This window comes from Molossus molossus, unplaced genomic scaffold (assembly GCF_014108415.1).
Source record: "Molossus molossus isolate mMolMol1 unplaced genomic scaffold, mMolMol1.p scaffold_m16_p_2, whole genome shotgun sequence".
Classification (NCBI taxonomy): domain Eukaryota; kingdom Metazoa; phylum Chordata; class Mammalia; order Chiroptera; family Molossidae; genus Molossus; species Molossus molossus.
In genome coordinates, this window is record NW_023425355.1 from 30,513,385 (window position 1) to 30,534,842 (window position 21,458).

The following is a 21,458-nucleotide window of genomic DNA, read 5'->3' on the forward strand; positions in this document are numbered from 1 at the left end:
GGGAGAGGCCCAGCATTGTGTTGTAACAAGCACCAGGTTATACCGCACACTAGTTTTAAGAACCACTGATTTAGTAAATGTTTTGACTATTTAAACTTTAGGGTGGTTAAATATTAGTACTTTTACAATTTAGAAGATTTCAAGGTACTGCTGACAAGTAGTTTATTATGTCAGTACATGTACATGTGTAGAGATCGTAATTCAGTTTCCTTAATGTGACAGTTTCTTAGTTTACTTTTTCTAAAGGGCCATAGCATAATCCTCAATTTCTAGTGGAAATATTTTTTTTTTTTAGGTTGTGGGGATGGAGTGTGGATTACTGTTTACAATAGTGCCTTCATTAGGTTTAGTTCTATCTGTTTTCATTTATTATTAACTCAAAGGTGTAAAAACAGGCCCTACTATTTTTCCTGTTACATTTGTTTTTACTTTTCACTTTATGTACAATTAGAATCCTTTCCGTGATGACTACTGAGGAAATAGTGTTACTAATAGCTGAATTTTAGACTTGATGCTATGTTGATTAATATTTAAATGAGAAAGCAATTAAAACAACTCATTCTACTTTTTCACTGCTTTCTGAATTTTTAGGCTGTCAAACTGTCATAGAGGCAGAAAATATCTCTCAGTTCTTTTGGTAGGTCACTTTTTTTCAGCACAGCTCTAAGTTTTAAATATTTGGTATAACAGCTTCTGGCATGTGAACAGGTTAATGTTCAAAATGAACTAAAGGAAACCCTTATAGTTCTGCTAACCTTCCCTATAAATCTTTAGAAATACATAGAGCAGTGAGATAATAGAACAAAACCTTAGCTTGTTGGTGGTTAAAGTAGAACTAATTTTAAATGTGAAATGGAGTTTCTTTAAATGCTTTCATGGAGGGTTTGTTATGAACATTCGAAGTAGTGTGACTCCTTTTCTTCTACCACACATCTTTAATCATTCACATGGGTTAAAGAAGATGGAAACTGATACTACTGACAATCAAGCTGCTTTTTTGACTTTCAGAATTTTCATTTAATTGTAGATAGCTTTTGGAAGGTAATCATACTATACAAGTTGCAGTCAATATTTTTAAAACTAGAGTCAGAGGTTGATGGGAATTTCTACATTTTTTAACTTTTTAATTATACCAAGTAACGTGTTAAGATAAAGATTAATGACTTAATTCTTAATTTAAAATTCTTAATTTAAATATGAAGGCATGATCTTTGCTTACAGTCATTTGTTTTGAAAATTTGGTTTCATTTTGCTTCGTTGAAGGTTAAAGAATTGAAATTGAGGATAAACATTGATATAGTATAGCTTTGCTGAGGTCTGTAACATTTTGAACCTCATTAAATTCAAACTTTAAAATGTTACTAAAATAAAAAATAAAAATATATATGTGTATATGGTTATCAGTTGGAATAGACTCTCTGACTTTCCTCTTACCCCCTCTTTGATGCTCTTAACCAGCTTAGAGGGCCCAAAGAGAACACGGGGTAGACCCCAGAATACTGTGAGGAAGGTGGAAGGGTCAACCTCATTGTTGTTTTCCCTTTCAAGTATAGGGAGAGTCAATGGAGAGAAGAGCAAATGCAGCTGAATTCTCTGTCTGCTCTTACCAAAAGCAAAAGCAAATTCCAGAGAACGATTGTTCTCTTTACCCAATCTTCCAGGAAAACAGGCCCCTTTTGGAGACCACAGAGCAGAATTTATTCTGTTAAATACTTGGAAACAGTTTACTTGACAGTGACCAGCAAAAGAAAATCCTAAACAGGGTTGTGATGTAATAAGACCAATTCCTCTACTCTCCCAACAATCACATAGTCTTATTACCTCAGATTTAACTTAGATCACTATTAAACAAGTTTACCAAAGCACCACAAAGCCAATTTTAAAAGTGTATAAAGGTTTGAGAGTTTATAGTAAAGTGTGCCATGAAATTGTGTGTAAATCTGGATGAACTGTCTTTATGGTACTATAAATTACAGAGCTCATAAAGTTTGTTTGGAGGAGATTGAAAACTTCCTCTCATTAAAAGAAAAAGGAAACACAACTTTGGTTTGTTTATGATTGTAGAGGGAGATTACAAAGTCTTTCTCCATCCCCTTTCAAAAAACCCCGGCAGAAAAAGACAGAAAGTGATGTTGTCTTTGTTAATGTGCTACACTCTTGTTCTGTTTTAATGCCTCATGTAGATAATTTAAGTTTGAATTATTTCTTTTTTGGTATAAGTAATAACGTTCAAGCTGGTATATCTCTGAGTTCAATTTAAAACAAACCCAGTGTTATGTTTTTTGTTTTTGTTTTTCAATTTAAAACGAACTCAATCCTTTTTTTTTTTTTTTTCTTTTTAAATATAAGTCCTAAATAAGCCTTGTTAACAGAGAACAGGGTAAAGTCCCCTCAGATTTATCCAGAAATATTTTATTTGAGATCTTGTATGTATGTCGATTGTATCTCAGTAAAATGGAAGAAAAGAGATATCACAGAAGTCTGTCAGTTCTCACCACAGCTTTTTAAAGTATGAACCTTGCCCTGGCCTGTTTGGTTCAGTGGTTAGAGCATTGGATCTTGAAACAAAGAGTTGTGGGTTTGATTTCTGGTCAGCACATACTCGGTTGCGAGTTCGATCCCTGGCCATGGTCGGGGTCATGTGGGAGACACCCAGTTGACACAATCACATCAATGTTTCTTTCTCTCTCTCCCTCCTTCCCTTCCACTCTATCTAAAAATCAATGGAAAAATGTCTTCAGGTGAGGATAAAAAATTAATAAAGTATGAACCTTGAGTTAAACAAAATGGCATGTCTTTTTCTATAGTTTTGCAATGGAATTAAAGTAAGGCGGTGTAGTTTAATACACAGTGGAGTATAAAGGGCTAGTTCATTCTGTCCCAACAAGAACTTAAGAGTAAAATAACACCTTTTTTAAATGAGACGTGTTTAATTTTTTTTTAAGCTGTGGAGATTTTGTCCATTTCCTCAGTCCTTAAAATTATTGATTGATATTACTGAATCCCAGAAACTGACTTGTAATTTTGATTTTATGGTTGGGTGGACATCTCATTTTATAGAGTTTTTAAAAGTGCTAAATCCCCTCATAAAGTAAAAATTCAAAGAACCTATAGTATAAAGGCATGCAGATTCTGATCTTTAAAAATTGTGAAATTTATGAAATATGTTAATATGCTAAAAATGTTACACTACAAATGTAGAAGTCTTGTTTTCAGATTGTATAGCAGAGAATTTTGTTTGTGGCTCACTCTATTTAGCCTCATGTGCCTTAAAGGTGAATTCTGTACTTTTTGTCAATATCAGGCTTTTCCAAACTGAAAAATAATCTAAATGTTGTAATTAGTTTTATAAAATGCCCATGCTGTTGGCTATCAATAAGCAAAGCCATTAAATTGAACCAATCAATAGTAGTAGAGTGTATAAGGAAACAAAAGCCTTCAATTTTTAAATTTCATTTACCTAACTTTGTTTTAGCCTATCTAGGTCATTGAAGAACATTGTAAGTTATCTAAAGTATAGTGTAATGTATTCTTTTATTTTTCCCCCTGAAAAACATCATAAAACCAGGTAACTCTTAGTATCTGGAAAGAGAATTTTTAATACAAAAGTACTTCAAGAACAAAGATTATATAGCAAGTAGATTATTTTGTTAACTTTAGGGATTCTTTGCATTCATTTGTGCAATAACTGGAACCCCCCGCCCCTTTAACAAATTACCTTTTAGCACTCCTATTTTCAAGAAAATGTTTGCTTAGAATTGGAAGGGAGTTACTCAAAGTCAGTTTATAGTTTGAGATGATTGATAGAAAAACTCTCAGTTGCATTCAAATAATGTATTGACAGTGAGCACACTGACATTCAACATGTCTGAACTTAGAGGTGAATTTAATCCTTAAAAGGACTACTAGTTAGAAAATAAGTATTTGTATATACATGTACTGTGGTAACTTTGGATTTGTTTTAAGTCTGACAAAGTAAGATAAATTTTGTCTTTATAATGACATTATGTTAAATGGGTAAGAAGCATCTGAGAGACATTTAGACCTAATCATCTTTGTCAGCATAGTATCTGGAACATAGCTCCTTAGAATGTTTAATTCTTATTTCTTTGGAAAATACTTATTCCAAAAGGCTTAGAAAGAACTCAAATTCCTCTAATTAGTTGGGTATTAAGATAAGAGTAAGAGAGTTGCATGGTATAGCTGAAGATCTGAGTTGACTCGCTAAAATTTTATTTTCATATTTTTTCTACTATTAAAATTATTTTCAGCCCCCCCTTCACAATTATATTTTAAGTTAAAGTTATTAATGTTTTAACTTTAGTTCACATTATGGTAAATTAATTTTTAATTGACATTCATATTGAACAAAGAAAAACTGGTTTGGTCTCAGATTTCAATATGTAATACTTTATTGTCTAGTTTTGATGTGGCATCTTTCAATGGAATTTATGGAAATGTGTTCTTTTCTGTGGTAAGGGATAGGAGTGGAAAAGAGAATTGCTCTAATTATACATAGGCATTTTGACTATATAAAGGTAGTTGTAGATTTAATCTGTATAAATGACAAGTTAATATTTACATATTCCGAATTGTTCTAAGGAACAGTGGCCTGAAGGTATGGCTTGTTTTGTGGAGCTGCTTGCTCTTTAATGGTAGTTGATCAATTGGATTTAAGTTGAAACTTTAGGGGTAGGTTATCTAGCTCAGGCTTTTAGGAATAGAGCAGACCAGGTCTGTTCCTGTAGTGGATCAACTTAATTTCCTTTTTAAGTACTCTAATTTAGATATAGATATTATCCATTCTAAATCTTTGTGTTGGGAGTTTAACAAGACTATTGTCAAAAGCTGTTAAGGATAAACACAGGTATATGTAAAACATTTCACAGTTAAAATTTTCCTTTTTTTAGTTTCAAAGGTTAGTTTTTATAGCATCAATATCATAACCAAAGCAAGTAGGAAGCTGACTTGTTTGGAGAATCTTCAAGTAGTCTTAAATGCTGTAATGTATCAGATTGTTAACCAGGATTTTTTCCTGTATTTCTGCTAAATGTATTATTATATTAATGCACTTTTGTATATAACTGTCTTCTGTACATTCTGTACTTACTACAGTGCACATAAAAGGTGTTTTTCCTGAAGCTGTGAGGGAAAAACAATAGGTGTAACATAGTCGTTTCTATTTTGTTTCTTCTTGTACTTGAAAGTAGTAGTTCAGTAGTTAAAGTTAAATGAGTAAGTATATATGGTTGTAATTAAAACTGGCAATGTGACAGAACTGTCTTTTGAAACTGAATAGTGGAATGAAAAGAGTTGTTTTGGTTATTAAGAACTCTTGTTATATGTTTTTTTAAGGTACCATGAGTTTTTACAAACCCCATTGTTGTCAAATCTACTACTTTTCATGTTCCATCCCAGAACATTTATCAAGAGAGAAGATTTGCTCTCATTTCTTTTACTCAGTTTGATTAAGGCTTCATAAATTTTTGTTTTATAAAGCCTCAATTTCTTTTTGTTTAATAAAGCCTGGGGCAGGTCTTTTTCTTTCTTTTTTTTTTTTTTGGAGAGAGCAGATTTCTGTGGAGATTAGCATTCATAGTAAGTGAAAATTAGGTCTAACTTTTATTTACAAAAAATCAGATCTATTTTCCTTATATATTGATCTAGAATCTTTTAAAGTTGTAATTATATAAATGTCTGTGAGCAGTTATGTATAGATAAAGAAGCAATTCAGCTTTTCAGTAGCAACTTTATCTCTTGCCACTAGAGGGAGGTCTGGTTGCTCACTCCTTCAGAAAATGTCTTGGCTGCTTTTTTTTATTTTATTTTAATTTTAGAGGTTGAAATCAACCTCATTCTCAAAATTCCTCTTATGATATTAAATTCTTACATTTATTAATCTAAGGTCAGTTAATTAAGCTTGTGTAATAAGGCCAGTCTTATTCATGCTTTTCCATAATCTTCAGTTTTTAATAAATGTTAGATATTAAGTAAAACGTGTGTGTGTATGTGTGTGTTTGCTTTTTTAGAGCTGTGCTGTCCATTATGGTAAGTACTAGCCACATATGGCTATTTAAATAAATTTAAATTTAAATTTTAGTTCTTTGTCCCATTAGCAACACTTCAAGTGCCAAAAAGCCACATATAGCGAGAGGCTACTATATTGGAAACCATAGGATACAGAACATTTCCATCATCAAAGAACGTTCTGTTGAACAGTACTGATCCTACAGATTTGATGGTTTATATAGTGACTTACCATTTTACCAATGAAGAATAATCAGTGGCTCAAAACTTCTGCCCATAGTTAATTATTGTAGGTGACTTGTGTGAGAGGGACGGCAAGCTGCAGCAAGTAAGTAGAAGTGTCAATTTAAGACTCATCTCTTAGAGCACTGGCTGGTTTGGCTCAGTGGTTGGAGTGTCGGTCTGTGGACCAGGGAGTCGCAGGTTCGATTCCAGTCAGGGGCACATACCTCTGTTGTGGTTTGGTCCCCCGGCCCTGGTCGGGGGTTATGTAGGAGCCAGCCAAACAATGTGTCTTTCTCACATTGATGTTTTTTTTTCTCTCTCCCTCCCTCCCACTCTATCTGAAGATAAATGGAAAAGTATCCTCCGGTGAAGATTAAAAAAAAAAAAGAATCATCCCTTAGATATAGTGGTTCTCAACCTTCCTAATGCTGTGACCCTTTAATACAGTTCCTCATGTGGTGACCCCCCCCAACCATAAAATTATTTTTGTTGCTATTTCATAACTGTAATTTTGCTACTGTTATGTCTTAGGCAACCCCTGTGAAAGGATTGTTCAACCCCCAAAGGGGTCGCGACTCACAGGTTGAGAACCGCTGCGAGTGTTTCTTCTTGTGATATAAGAGCCTTAATACAGTCACTGTTACTTGGGTCTGACAATCCCCCACCCTGTCACTATCAGTTTGGATCTTATGGTAAGTTAGATTTTTATATTACATTATCCATGTATCTTAGTAATAGGTTGACAAAGACTAGATTTAGGTAAATGTTATTCCCTTTGTAATGGGGAAACATTTTTAACATTCCAGTTTATTTATTTGATTGACAGGATCCTAGTATATGCTTATTTTTTTCTCTTAAAAATGGATAATTGAATTTATATACTTTCAGCTTTGTCTTATAAGCATTTGCAAGTAAAACAGTAAAATGAGTCTCCACATACCCATATCTACTTCAGCTCTTCTCTTGTGGCCAATCTGGTTTCTTTTGCCCTGTCACCCACTCACCGTATCTCAGTTCCCGAAGATACTAAAGCCAGCTCCAGGTGACATATTTCATTTTTATGTATTTCAGTATCAGATTTCTGAAAAATAAGGACACTCTTGTTTCATACCTAACTATGACATCATCATCATACCTCCATAAATGAAAATGATTTGTTATATTAAATATCGGTTGTACTTGGCTTGGAATCAAAACTGTAACTGTTAGTCTTACTAACTTTAAAATCATTCTGCATTTTGTTAGCAATAAGGTAGAATAATTATATTGCTTGATAAGTCCTGATGGTGTGTCTTGAACACATTTTCATTGAAAGTGATATATCTATTACCTTTAGATTAAGGCATATTCCAATAGTTTTCTTTAATACTTTGTTAATAAAGCTATGGCATAATTTCAGTAGCAGGCAGAAAGGAGGGAGGGAAGGAACTGTTCAAGGTAAGTTGAACAAGGTATTTTTTTGTCTCACCTACCTCTGGGTTCAAGTTTTTTAGTCAAAATTGACCTACATAGTGAAGATTTGATTATCTACTATTTATAAGGAGTTTTGCAAGGGTACTATGAGGGATATAAAGAAAAATATTGTTTTTTACCTTAGAAATTAAGTTTTGGAAATGTTTTAACAGATGTGACTGGGGTTATTGGTTTTGGTTTTATATTCTAACTTACTGAAGTTTATACTTTCCAAATAAAGTGTACAGTTTGAGAGCTTGAAGGGACTTTGGGAATTGTTTAGCTATTTGTTTCTCAAACTTCAGTGTGCATCAGAATCCCCTGGAGGGCTTGTTAAAGCACAGAGGGCTAGATCAGGCCCCACTTCCAGATTTGGGGTGGGGCCTGAGAATTTGCATTTATAACAAGCTCCTAGACCAGGGGTGGGGAACGTCTGGCATGGCCCACAAAATCAATACCAGCTAGCATCACACGCCTTGCCAAAGAGAAGCAATTCCAGCCATCACATTAGGGGTGAGTTAATTAAATGTTTGACCAAATATAGCAGGCTGCTGGTCCAATGAACACACAGAGAAGTATTGACAGTAAAGTGACTTCTTTGCCCTTAAACTGGTTAGTGACATAGCCAAATCAGAATCCAAATCTTTTTTTTTTATCACCCGAGTACATTTTTTTATTTTTTTGCATTTATCTTCAGACAGAGCGGGAGGGAGAGAGGGAGGAAGAGAGAGAAAGAAACATCGATGTGAGAGAGACACATCTAGTGGCTGTCACTCACATGACTCCAATCGGGGCCGGGGACACACTGCAATTGAGGTACGTGCCCTTAGCAGGAACCAAACCCAGGACTCTCTGGTCTGCGGGCCTACGCTGTAACCGCTGAGCCAAACCGGCCAGGGCCAGAATCCAGATCTTAAGGTTCCTTATTCACACCCCAAGTCCAGTGTTTTTCCTATTGTGCATTTGTTCCCTTTAGACTATTTTCAAATGATTTCTCAGAATCTTCTCTGAACATTTGGATTTTCTTGGTAGTGGTAAGTTTTTATCTCACTAGATGGAAAGTTTCTAAGTTGTGATCTGGGGATTAAAATTTTTGGCAAAAATGTTTTGCATGCTGATGTATTTTTCTGGGGAGGGCTACATCTCTTTTATCAAATTTTCAAATTAATTTTCTTCCCCTTAATGGCTAAAAGGACTTTCTCCTTTTAGGGCAGTTATGGTTTTTGGAAATAACCAAGGATAATTTGGAGGCTATCTGGTGCTTAATGTGAGTGAGAAAGCTAGAAATCACTACATTTGATCAGTGGGTTGTGATTTTTGAATGTAATAAGACTGGTTTTCTTTTGTGGCCTAGAATCCAGCTGTGATGTATATTAAAGAAAAGAGTTCCAGAAATATTTTGGGCAATGACAGCATCATTGGGCTAGGTGTATGGTGATGGCATGGAATGAGGATGTTATTAATTTGGATATATTGGCTTATTGATAAAAAAATCTTCATTACTTCATAATCATTATGTGTTTTAGAGAAAAATCTTCCACTAATGTTTTGGAAATACGGATTAGATTTTATGAAATTGTTTATTGAGTCCAAGATAACAGAGCTAGATGATAATCTAAAAACATGAAAGACATACAGACTTTTTGATTAAATGGTCATTAAACCAGTTTCTTTATTTTTCACATGAGAAGTTTCAGCCTAAGAGAGGTAAAGTGTTTCATACAGGTCCTATGACTGAATGATGACAAATTCAGAACTAGAATCCAAGTCATCTTGAGCTGTAAACTAGAGTTCATTTCACTGTATCACACTGCTTTATTTTATGCTACTACTTTTCATAGTGGTTTGGGAGAAACCACCTTAAGAGTTTGATATAGAGCAGTGGTTAAAGTTTGGACCCCACACCAGCAAAATCGGCATCACCTGAGAACTTGTAAGGGGTGCAAATTCTCAGGCTCCACTCCAGACCTACCGAATCAGAAACACTGGGAGTGGGACTCAGCAATCTGTGTTTTAATAACCCCCCACCCACCAAAAATTCAGATGTATGCTCAAGTTTGAGAGCCGCTAGGATAAAGATTTTCTACTCTGGCTGAACATCAGTATCATCTAGGCAACTCTTAGAAAATAATGGTGCCTAAGTACCATCATCCTCACTAACTGAGAAATTAAAATTGGAATCTTAGAGGTGAGGCCTGGGCATCTATTGTTTTTGTTTTTGTTTTTTTTTTATCCTCACCCGAGGATATTTTTCCATTTTTTGTACAGATAGAGTGGGAGGGAGAGAGAGGAAGGGAGAGAGAGAGAGAAACACCGACGTGAAGGGACACATCGAGTGGCTGCCACCCGCACGACCAACCAGGGCCGGGGACAAACTGCAACCGAGGTACGTGCCTTTAGCGAGAACTGAACCGGGGTCTCTCCGGACCGCAGGCCGACGCTCTAACCGCTGAGCCAAACTGGCCAGGGCGCATCTATTGTTTTATAGTAAACATTTTGGAATAATTTTAGGGTTGTAGAAAAGTTGTAAAGATAATACAGAGTTCATCTATACCCATTACCCAGTCTTCTGATGTTAACATCTTCTGTAACTATGGTACATTTGTCAAAACTAAGACATTAACATTGGTATATTGTCAACTACAGACTTTATTCAGATTTCACTTGTTTTTCCAATAATGTTCTTTTTCTATCCAGAATTCAGTCCATGATTGCTCATTGCATTTAATCATGTCTCCTTAGCCTCCTCTGGTCTGTGACAGTTTCTGTCTTTCCTTGCTCACGATCTTGACAAATATGAGAGGAATCAATTAGGTATTTTTCGGAATGTCATCCCTCAATTTGGATTTGTCTGATGTTTTCTTCATGATAGACTGAAGTATTGGGATTTAGGGAGGATTACCACAAAGGAGGTGCCATTCTCATCACAGCATCCTGAAGGGTGCATACTGTCAACATGACTTAATACTAGGCATAGCTGACTTTGACCGCCTGGCTAAGGTAGCACAAGCTTGCTCTTCATTGCAAAGCTACTGTTTTCCCCTTTCCATACTCTTCATTGGAAACAAGTCACTCACTCAGTCCAACCCACACTCAAGTGGAAGAAGGGAAATAGGCTCAACCTCCTAAAAAGTGAAGTATCTACATATATTATTGGGAATTCTCTTTGGAAGACTTGCCTTTCCTTTATTATTTATTTATTTAATCATTTATATCAGTATGCATTCATGGGTCTTTATTTTATACTTTTGGTTATAACCTAATACTATGTTATTTATTTCGGATTTTTTCAGCTTTGGACACTGAGGATTTGTAAAGGTTGGATCCAGTGTCCATTTGACCTATCCCTATTTTGTATTTTGAGCACTTTATTTTCTGATATCACATGATGCTCTAGCACTAGAATCAGCATTTCTACAAGGAGCTGGGCACCTCTTTTTAAAAGCTGCTCAGGTGATTCTAATGTAGGATAAGTGTGGGAACCACTGATATTGAGAGTGAATCATAACCTTTAATAAATTCAATGCCATGATGAGACCAAATCCTATCTTGAATCTTCAAAAAAATGTAGTCATATTTGATTTAGTCCTCTTCCTCCTTTTCCTTTCATGTTGTCTTTTCACTAGAGCTGTTTGCACCTTGTTGGCATCCAGAGCAGCACTTTTAAAACTTCAGTGTACATAGGATCATTTTAATGCAGATTCTGATTCAGTACATCTGGAGTCAGGGTCTAAGATTCTGCAGTTTTAACAGGTACTCAAGGGATATGAATACTGCTGATCCATGAACAACATTTTGAATAGTAAGGGTCAGAACCAAGTACAGACAACTTAAGACAGCCTCAATGGTCTGATGGGCCGCAATCTACTTTACAGTTTCATCTTCTATGCATTTCTTCATTTACCCTACACTCAAACCAACTCAATACTATATTTGTAGTATTCACCTTCAGATGTAGCTCTCAAGGATTGTGGCGATTCAAGCCTTTGTTTAATGCCCTTCCTTTGAGTGCGGGCTGGACCTAGTGACTGACTTCTGTTACAATACAGCAAAAGTGATGGGATGTCACTCTGTCTTGAAATTGCAAAAGACTGTGACAGCTGTTTTGCTTGTATTCTCGTCCTCTTGGTTGTTCACTGATTAAATAAGTTGCTGTGCTGTGACATGCTCTGGAAAGGCCTACATGGCAAGGAACCAAGGGTCAACAGCCCATGGATGGTATAACAGCCCACGAGGAACTGAATCTTGCCAATAATTGTAAGTGAACTAGAAAGTGAATCCTTTCCAGTGGAGCCTTAAGATGACTACAACCTGGTGAGATCCTGAGCTCAAGTACCCATCTAAGTAATGTACAGCTTCCTCAATCACAGAAATAGATAATTTTTGTGACTTGTTTTAAGCTGCTAAATTTTGGGGTAAACTGTTATGCAGCAATAATAACTAATACATTATTTGCTAAATATGCCATGAAATGACTTCCTGTTAAATCCTTCTCAAGCAAAAGAAAACTCAAATGCTGCCTCCTCATTCATTTGGCAATAGTTGTTGGATGCCAACTCTATGTGAAGCACTGTGTTAAGTATTAGGAGATAAGTAGTAAATAAGTAGGCACAGTTTGCCATCACACAGCTTATATTCTTTGGCATTGGTTTTCAAAGTTTCACAAAAGAGGGAACCAAGATGCATTTCATTAAAAAGCTATTTTTAATGTCAAGAAAGTAAGAAAAAAATAATATAAAGAAGCTATATGAGTCAAATGGAAGTTCAGTTTTTAATTTTTTTAATTTTTTGAGGTAACACCTTAGTGTTTTCCATAGTGGCTACACCAGTCTGCATTCCCACCAGCAGGGTACTAGAGTCCCCTTCTCTCCACACCCTTGCCAACACTTGTTGTTTGATGATTTGTTGATGGCGGCCATTCTGACAGGTGTGAGGTGATACCTCATTGTTGTTTTAATTTGCATCTCTGATGATTAGTGATGAGCATTTCTTCATATGTCTCTTAGCCACTTGTATGTCCTGTTTGGAGAGGTGTCTGTTTAGTTCCTCTGCCCATTTTTTAACTGGGTTCTTTGTCTTCCATTTGTTGAGTTGTATGAGCACTCTATATATATTGGAAATTAATCCCTTATCTGATATGTCATTAGCAATTATGCTCTCCCATGCAGTGGGTTGCCTTTCCATTTTGATGATTGTATCTTTTGCTGTGCAGAAGCTTTTGAGTTTGATGTAGTCCCATGTATTCATTTTCTCCTTTGTTTCTGTTGCCTTAGGTGATGTATCAGTGAAAATTCTGCTGCGTATGATGTCTGAAATTTTGTTGCCTACAGTTTCTTCTAGGATTTTTATGGATTCATGAGTCACATTTAAATCTTTTAACCATTTTGAGTTTATTCTTGTGTATGGTGTAAGTTGATGGTCTAGTTTCTTTTTTTTTTCTTTTTGCTAGGAATATACCCTAAGAAGCCTGAAACACCAATTGGAAAGAATATATGTACCCCCATGTTTGTAGCAGCACTATTTACAATAGCTAAGATCTGGAAACAGCCCAAATGCCCATCAGTAGACTAATGGATAAAAAAGCTGTGGTGCATATACACAATGGAATACTATGCAGCTGTAAGAAAGAAAGATCTCTTATCCTTCGAGATGACATGGAGGGACCTGGAAAGTATCATCCTAAGCGAAACAAGCCAAACAGAGAAAGACAAGTATCATATGATCTCACTTATTTGTGGAATATAATAAACATAACAGTCTGAGGAATGGGGTAGTCCCAGAGACGTGGAAGTGGGGTACAGACTGACAATCCCCAGAAAAGGGGGTGGTGGGGGAGAGATAAACCACAGAACTTATATGCATGTGTGCATGAACAATGGACATGGACAACAAAGCTTGGGACAGGGTGGAGAGAGGGGTATCAGTGGGGGGAAAAGGAGAAACATCTGTAACAAAAATAAGTTAATTAATTAAATTTTTAAAAAAAGCTATATGAAAAGTTTTTTCACATTGACATGTTTGTCATTGTGCTACAGACCAGTATGAACTTCATTGTGTACTAGCATAGACCACATTTAGGCATTTTGAAGTCCTAATTCTAGTGAATTTTAAGAAAGCCCCAGTTCCTCTCTATTGGGTTTATTACCTTTTCTAAGCAGTACTAAAATGCTTCTTGTACATTTACTTAGCTTGTGTGCCATTCTGCCTTACGATTAGGTTTATTTTCTCCACTAGTTTTCATTTAATTTTTATATCCCTATAGTTTCTTGCACATGTGCAAAGAACTTGCTAATTTAATAATAATAGCTTCGTTGACCTGAGATAAATGCAGATTTTAATTCAAATAGAGTTTTAAAAAAAACCTCCAAGGACCAGTTCTTAATTTTCTCTTGTTTTAAGAGAGTACTTATTACAAGCACAAATCCCGTTTGTTTCTTTATAAATCCCTATTCCCTGCAAAATGATTTAGGTCATGATAATACTGTTTATTAAGGTTACAAGTGCTGGTCATTATAAAATGAAGAAAATCCATTTACAGACATAAAATGAAGATAATTTTTAAAATTTAATTTTTGAGAGTATTACAGATGTCCTCTCTTTTTCCCACCATTGTCCCCTTCCTTCTGGTTCCCATTCCACCCCAGGTCTTCACCACCCTATAGTCTGTGTCCATGGGTAATTTATATGCATGTAAGTTCTTTGGTTAATCTCTTCCCTCCCTCCATCCCTCTGAGGTTCATCAGTCTGTTCTATGTTTCCATACCTCTGTTTCTATTCTATTCATCAGTTCATTTTGTTCATTAGATTCCACATATAAGTAAGATCATGTGATACTTGACTTTCTCTGACTGGCTTATTTTGCTTATCCTTTTTCTTTTTTACAGCTGCATAGTATTCCATTGTGTACCTGTACTACAGTTCTTTTTTTATCCACTCATCTACTGATGGGCACTTGGCTGTTCCCAGATCTTAGCTATTGTGAAAAGCACTGCTTTTAACATAGGGGTGCCTGTATTCTTTCTGATTGGTGTTTGGGGATTCTTAGAATATATTCCTAGAAGTGAGATCACTGGATCAAACAGCAGATCGATTTTTAATTTTTTGAGGAAATTCCATTGTTTATCCTTAAAGTTATTAATGTTTTCCATAGTGACTGCTCCAGTCTGCGTTCCCACCAGCAGTGTACTAGGGTTCCCTTTTCTCTACACCCTCACCAGGACTTGTTGTTTGTTCAGTTACTGATGATAGTCATTATGGCAGGTGTGAATTAATTTTATTTTTAAATTAAACTTAGTGGGGCGACATTGGTTAATAAGGTTATATAGGTTTCAAGTGTACATTTCTATGATACATGTTCTGTATATTGCATTGTGTGCCCACCACCCATAATCAAATTGTCTTCCATCACCATATATTTGGCCTCCTTTACCCTTTACTGCCCCCCTACCTCCTTCCCTCAGGTAGCCTGTGTTGTCTGTGTCTATGAGTTTTGGTTTTATATCCTACATAAGAATGAAATCACATGGTTCTTAGCTTTTTCCGACTGACTTTATTTTGCTTAGCATAATATTCCCAATGTCCATCCATGTTGCACATGGCAGTATTTCATCTTATGGCTATAGTATTCCATTGTATCTATGTACCACATCTTTATCCAGTCCTTCCTCTATTGGAGGACACTCTGGTTGTCTCCATGTCTTGGCCACTGTAAATAATGCTGCAGTCAACATAGGAGTGCATATATCTTGACAAATAAATATTTTTGAGTTTTTTGAGTAGATACCCAGAAGAATGATTACTGGGTCATATGGTAACTCTACTTTTAATTTTTTGAGGAATTGCCATATTGTTTTCCATAGTGGCTGTGCCAGTTTACATTCCCACCAGCAGTGAATGAGGGTTCCTTTTTCTCCACAACCTCTCCAACACTTGTTATTACATGTCTTGTTGATAATAGCCATTCTAATAGATGTGAGGTGGTATCTCATTGTAGTTTTGATTTGCATTTTATTAAAAGCAAATGAAGTTGATCATCTTTTTATATGTCTGTGGAGGTAATTCCACAAATAAGTGAGATCATGTGGTATTTGTCTGAGGTAATTTTTAAAAAATGTTTCAAGTAAGATTTCTATTCTGGTAATGGTGGACTAGAAACTTGGACAACCTTCTCACTGAGGAAAACCCTAAAAATGTGTGTGTGTGTGTGTGTGTGTGTGTGTGTGTGTGTGGCAGTGAAGAATTTTGGAGGCCAAACTTCAGAGGGCCAAGAAAAGACAGAAACTCAGAGAAGTGAGTCTGACATCTGGAACAACTTTTTCTATAATAAGGTTTCTGTTGATTCCAGAAGACACTGCTGAATGACTGAGAAACCAAGCAGAGCTACAGTCCAGAGCTTACCAGGAGATGAGAGCCTCGCAACTCCCCAGCAATATGTAGTTGGGACTTAAGAGGCTACATCCTAGGAATAATGGGAAACTGGAAATTGACTAGCCCTTGCAGGAATTGAAGTCTAGCTTATAATAACCTCAGTCCTTGAAATTGGATTAATTGAATTAAGATGATATCAGATTGCTAGGGATTCTAACCACTTGCAGGAAGGCTCTTTGGGTAAGGCAACTGTATTCTATGCCCTAAATTATATTTTTCAGTTAGTCATATAACAGTGTTAATCACCCATTCAAAAATAACCATGTACAAGAGAAAACAAAATATTGTAAACAGAAACCAAGAAAAGCAACAGAAAATAGGTGTAGTCTCACAAGCACTCCAAATAATGGAGTTATTACACATGGACTTTAAAATAACTATCCTTAATATGTTAAAGGAGATGAAAGGGCAAGATTGAAAATTTTGAGCAAAGATTAGAAATTGGGCAAGAGACTTGAACAGGTGCTTTACAAAAGATCCCAAATGTCCAATACGCATATGAAAAGGCAATCAACCTCATTTGTAACTAGGAAAATCCAAATTTAAAAAATGAGATACTCCTACATACTCCTTAAAATAGCTATATTAAAACCATTGACAATACCAAGTATTAGTGAAGGATGTGGAGCAATAGGAACTCTTCAATACTGCTGGTTAAAATGTGTTTTTGTGCAACATGTTTAGAAAGGAGGTTAGCATTATCTACTAAGGTTGAACATATACATGCCCCGTGACACAGCAACTTTATATCTAGGTATATACCCAACAGATATGCATGTGTGTGTGCACCAAGACAAATAAGCATTATTTATAGTATCCCCAATTGAAAGCAGTCTGAATCTCCATTAACAGTAGAATAGAACAATAAAAAAAAGTGCCATCTTTAGACGACGGCATATTATATATCATGTAGTATGCATATCTACATGGATGGATCTCATAGTTACAATGTGGAACAAAAGATTCCAGGCAAAGGAGCACCTGTTGTATGATTCCATTTACATGAAGTTCAAAAACAGGCAAAACTAATCTCTGTTAAAAATTGAGGATGGTGGTGGCCTTTGGAGAAGGAAAAAGTATCGCAAGAGGGCATGGAGGAGTATCTTGGAGGACTGGTGAGGTGCTATTTCTTGACCTGAGTTATAAACATCTGCAGTGACTTAATGACAATACATTTACTTATTATTCACTTTCTTGTATGTATGATATTTTACAATAAAATATTAAATCTCTATATTTCCATTTCTTTTATTTTTTTCTTTATTGAGTTCAGAGACAGTAGAAGGGAGAGGGAGAGATAGAAACATTGATGAGAGAGAACATCGATTGGCCGCCTCCTGCATGCCCCCCACTGGGGAATGGGTCCACAACCTGGGCATGTGCCCTGACTGGGAATCGAACTGGCGACCTCTTGGTGCATGGGTCGATGCTCAGCCACTGAGCCACACCGGCCAGGCCATTCTTTCCATTTCTAACCTACTTTTACTCACTGTTCATTTGACACTCTGGAATATATCCAGCTGGGCTCCCACAACTCCCCATCTCCTCTATGAAGCCTTTTCTAACTCTTCCACATGGAATCGTAGGCTTCTTTCTTTGAGCCCTTACTGTATCATAATACCTGCAATAATATGTTATTCTTATGTATTTGTTTACTACAAGATTGTAAATCCCTTAAGGTTAAAGATTATTATTATTTTTAACCCAAAACTGAGTGGAGTGTCTGGTACCACAGGCATATAATGAATATTTGTTGGAAGGATGAATTGCAAAAATTACTTTTCCCATTTTACATACATGGAAATCAGTACTCCTGCCCAAGATTACATAGCTACTGGATTGCTGGCCGAAGTTTGGATTCAGATCCACCTGATTCTAAAGTTGGTGCTTCTGTCCTCTGCGGTGGCGGGTTACCTATATTAGCTTACTTAATCTTCACACATCTTCATGACTTAGCATCATCCCCTTTACACAGATGAGGCAGCTGAAGCTCAGGTCCAGTAACCTGTCCAAGATCACACCACCAGGAAGTAGTTGAGCTGTGATTCAAATTCAGGTTTTCTTAATTCTTAAGACCCTTTCTCTTAACACTATATCATAATACATTTATTATGTACCTCATCATACATTTAAACTGCCTTTTGTCAGAGCAGGGTACAAATTCAGTGTTTTCATTTTAGGGTTGATGCCCAAATATCTCCTAACATTATTTTGTCTTTAAAGCTGGTATATTTTTCCAATAAGTTTACAAATGAAATTTTAATCTTTGAAACCTCCATGTTACAGATGCTGGTTAACAGAACTCTGGATCAGATCTGGGTTTGAATTTGGGCTAAATATATAATTTCTCCTCTCTAAACCTATGTTTCTTGATCTCTAAAATGGGTTAACAATAGTAATTACTTCATAAAGTTGTACAGATTAGTGCCTGAAAATAGAATTTTTCTTGTATCATTATTGTCAATGATGTTGCTTAAATTACTGTTATAGAAAGGGAAAGAGAAGCATGAAAGGGGTAAGGCATTTATCTCTTCTAGTTGTGTTCTCCAACAAGGTTTTATTTGAGAAACAAATGCCTTTGTGAAACATGACTGGATTTTGCTTTACTTTGTTCTTTTAAGATAAACTCTGTTAAACACTTTTCATCAATTCTTCCTACTCAATAACCAAATTATGTTTTTTCTCACTGCTCTTTGGATCACATTATCCTCATCCCATCCCTGTGGCTTTGCATCTTACCTGCTCCTTTCTTCCCTTCATGTCTTCCCATTCCTGCAATGACTGCACTCATTGCTCCCTAACCAGGCCCCTGGGCTATGAGCTGGCTGCTCCCCTCCAGCCCCCAGAAAACTCAAGTCATTGATGCTTCTACTCTAGTCTCCTTACCTTGAAAGCTGGTTTTCCCTCTAATTCATGGTCATGTCCTCTAAGACCTGGCTGAAGATTCCTATCTTCTAAGTGTCTCACTCACTCATTCAACAAATATTTTTTGAGTGGCTACTCACTGGAAATATCGAAATGAGAGATACAGATAAGATCTGCTTTCTTTCCTGGAGCTTATGTTATAGCAGATGGGGGAGAAAGTGAGAGGGGGAGAGGGAGAGAGAAAGGGGAAGAAAGGGAGGGAGGGAAAAAGGGAAGGATAGAGAAGGAGAGAAAAAGTGCTAAAATGAAGGAGGGAGAGAGTCTTAAAAGACAAGATTAGGAGGCACTCATGCATTCCTGGCAAAGAGATCTGCTAGGGCAAAGAGAGCATAGAGCAGAGTACTACATACAAAATAGGCACTTTGCAGATTCCTTTTGAATACATGAAGATGGCTGCCTATTAACATCATTTTTCAAGTTAAAATGTGATTACTCTTTCTTTAGGCAAAAGGATTCATGATTTTAAAAAATCCCTTCCCATACAAACACTGTAATTATTCATGCTAGACTTAATACCCATCAAGACAAGAGAAAAGAGAACTGTTAAAGTCACCAAACAGATCTGGCTGGCCACCAGCTACTCCTGTTGGATTTGCTAACCATGCCTTATAGCCTTGCCCAGGTCAAGCTGAACTCCTAAAGGCACAAACATATGCACTGAACATTTTACAGGGTCACTCGCTTTCTAAGAATGAGGTACTCTTTAGGCCAGGGGTTTCAGGTTAAATGAGAATACTACACAACAGCATCCCAAAATTCCTTAAGAGAGTTGCTGCTAACATATCAACAGAACTACTACAATTCTTTCTCTCTGTCTCCACCTCTCAGTAGCTCCCTCTCCTTCCACCAGATTGCCACAGGACTGAAATTCTAACACAAGTCATTCCTACATTTAAGATTTATTTCCTAGGATCCCTGTTAAAAGGGTTGTAGCCTAGGAAGGGGAACATGCTATTCCATCACTTCCGTTTAGCACAATACTATAACCTGACTAGTCAAATGGTCCTAAGATCATACAACCTGGGCATGGGGCCAGGCTTCCCAGTAAGCTTTGTCAGAACAAGCAGCAACACATCTGCCATTGCCTAGGCTGAGGGGAAACAGAAGAATAATAAGTAAAAAAGAGTGAGATTAACAAAATTTTTCTTTGACACTATCACCTTCTTTTCCTATAGATGCCTCCATGTTCTCATCATCCTTCCTTCTATCCCCAAGAAAACGTGCAATTGAGAGTTGCTTAGAAAAGGAAACAAAAAATCAGATCCTTAGGTTCTATGCCCAGGGACTTTGATCCAGCAGGTCTAAGTGAGACGTAAAATTTTATATTTTAACACTCTTTCAAGTGACTCTGGTTCTTGTTTTCCTCAGACCTCGCTGAGAATCACTGATTTAATATTCAATTGGGGATGTTGCAAATCAGACAAATGACTAAGCGCAACTAGAACTGAAGTTTTGCAGCTGAGTTTGTGCATTTGGGTGAGGTTGCTACAAGGCCTGGAATCTGGATAAATCATCTACAAGATATACCAAACTGGGCACACATTGGTCAGATAAATGATTTGTAAACATTTAGCAACCACATTTGAGAAAGCATTGGAAGTCATGACAGAGCAAGGGACTGGGAGGAAAGTGAGACAAAGCTGCTGTCACTAGACAATTGCACATCTATAGAAGGGGGAGATATGGAGAGTGGAGATGGTTATCAATCCCAGAGGAGTTTTTCCTGCCTAGAGGTAAAGGAGTAGGTGTAGCTGTTAAAGTAGGAAAGATTAGAGGGGTGCTGGGCAAGAGGGGTGGGGTCATGGATGGAGCTAAGAAGGGGCAGAACTAGTGTGAACCTGTGTCCCTCTCATTCCAAAGCCCCCACTTTAAACCTCTAACAGTAAGTTACATCTTTGCTCCAACTGTTGCCTTTTTCTGCCATCTCTGCCTGAGGAAATCCTGTCTTATCTCTCAAGGCTCATTTTAAATGCAGCTTCCTCTATGACACCTTCCCTGATTTCATGCTCCCCATGTCTAACAGATGTCAGCCCTCCTCTTGCTGTGAGATTGGGGATAAAAGAGAACCAGGCCTCTGAGTGGTCAGAGCAGTGAATTAAAATTTAACCACATAGAAACCACTTTTGGGGGCAAGGGGGTTAGCTGGAGGTAGGGACACCCCACTGAATAGAAAAAAGGTATTTTCCGTCCAGAGACCAAGGACAATAGGCCACCCTCTAACTAAACATGTGCAGTTGGAAGAGTGTTCCATGACACAATGGCTGGGGAGCTGTGTGTACAGGGAAGGGTGGCAAGAATGCCAGAAAGGCAAAATCGTTTGAGAAACTTGTTATAAAGGTAAACTGGTGGTTCACACTCCCAGATATTGTTGATTGATACAATGGAGTACAGGACTCTGCCTT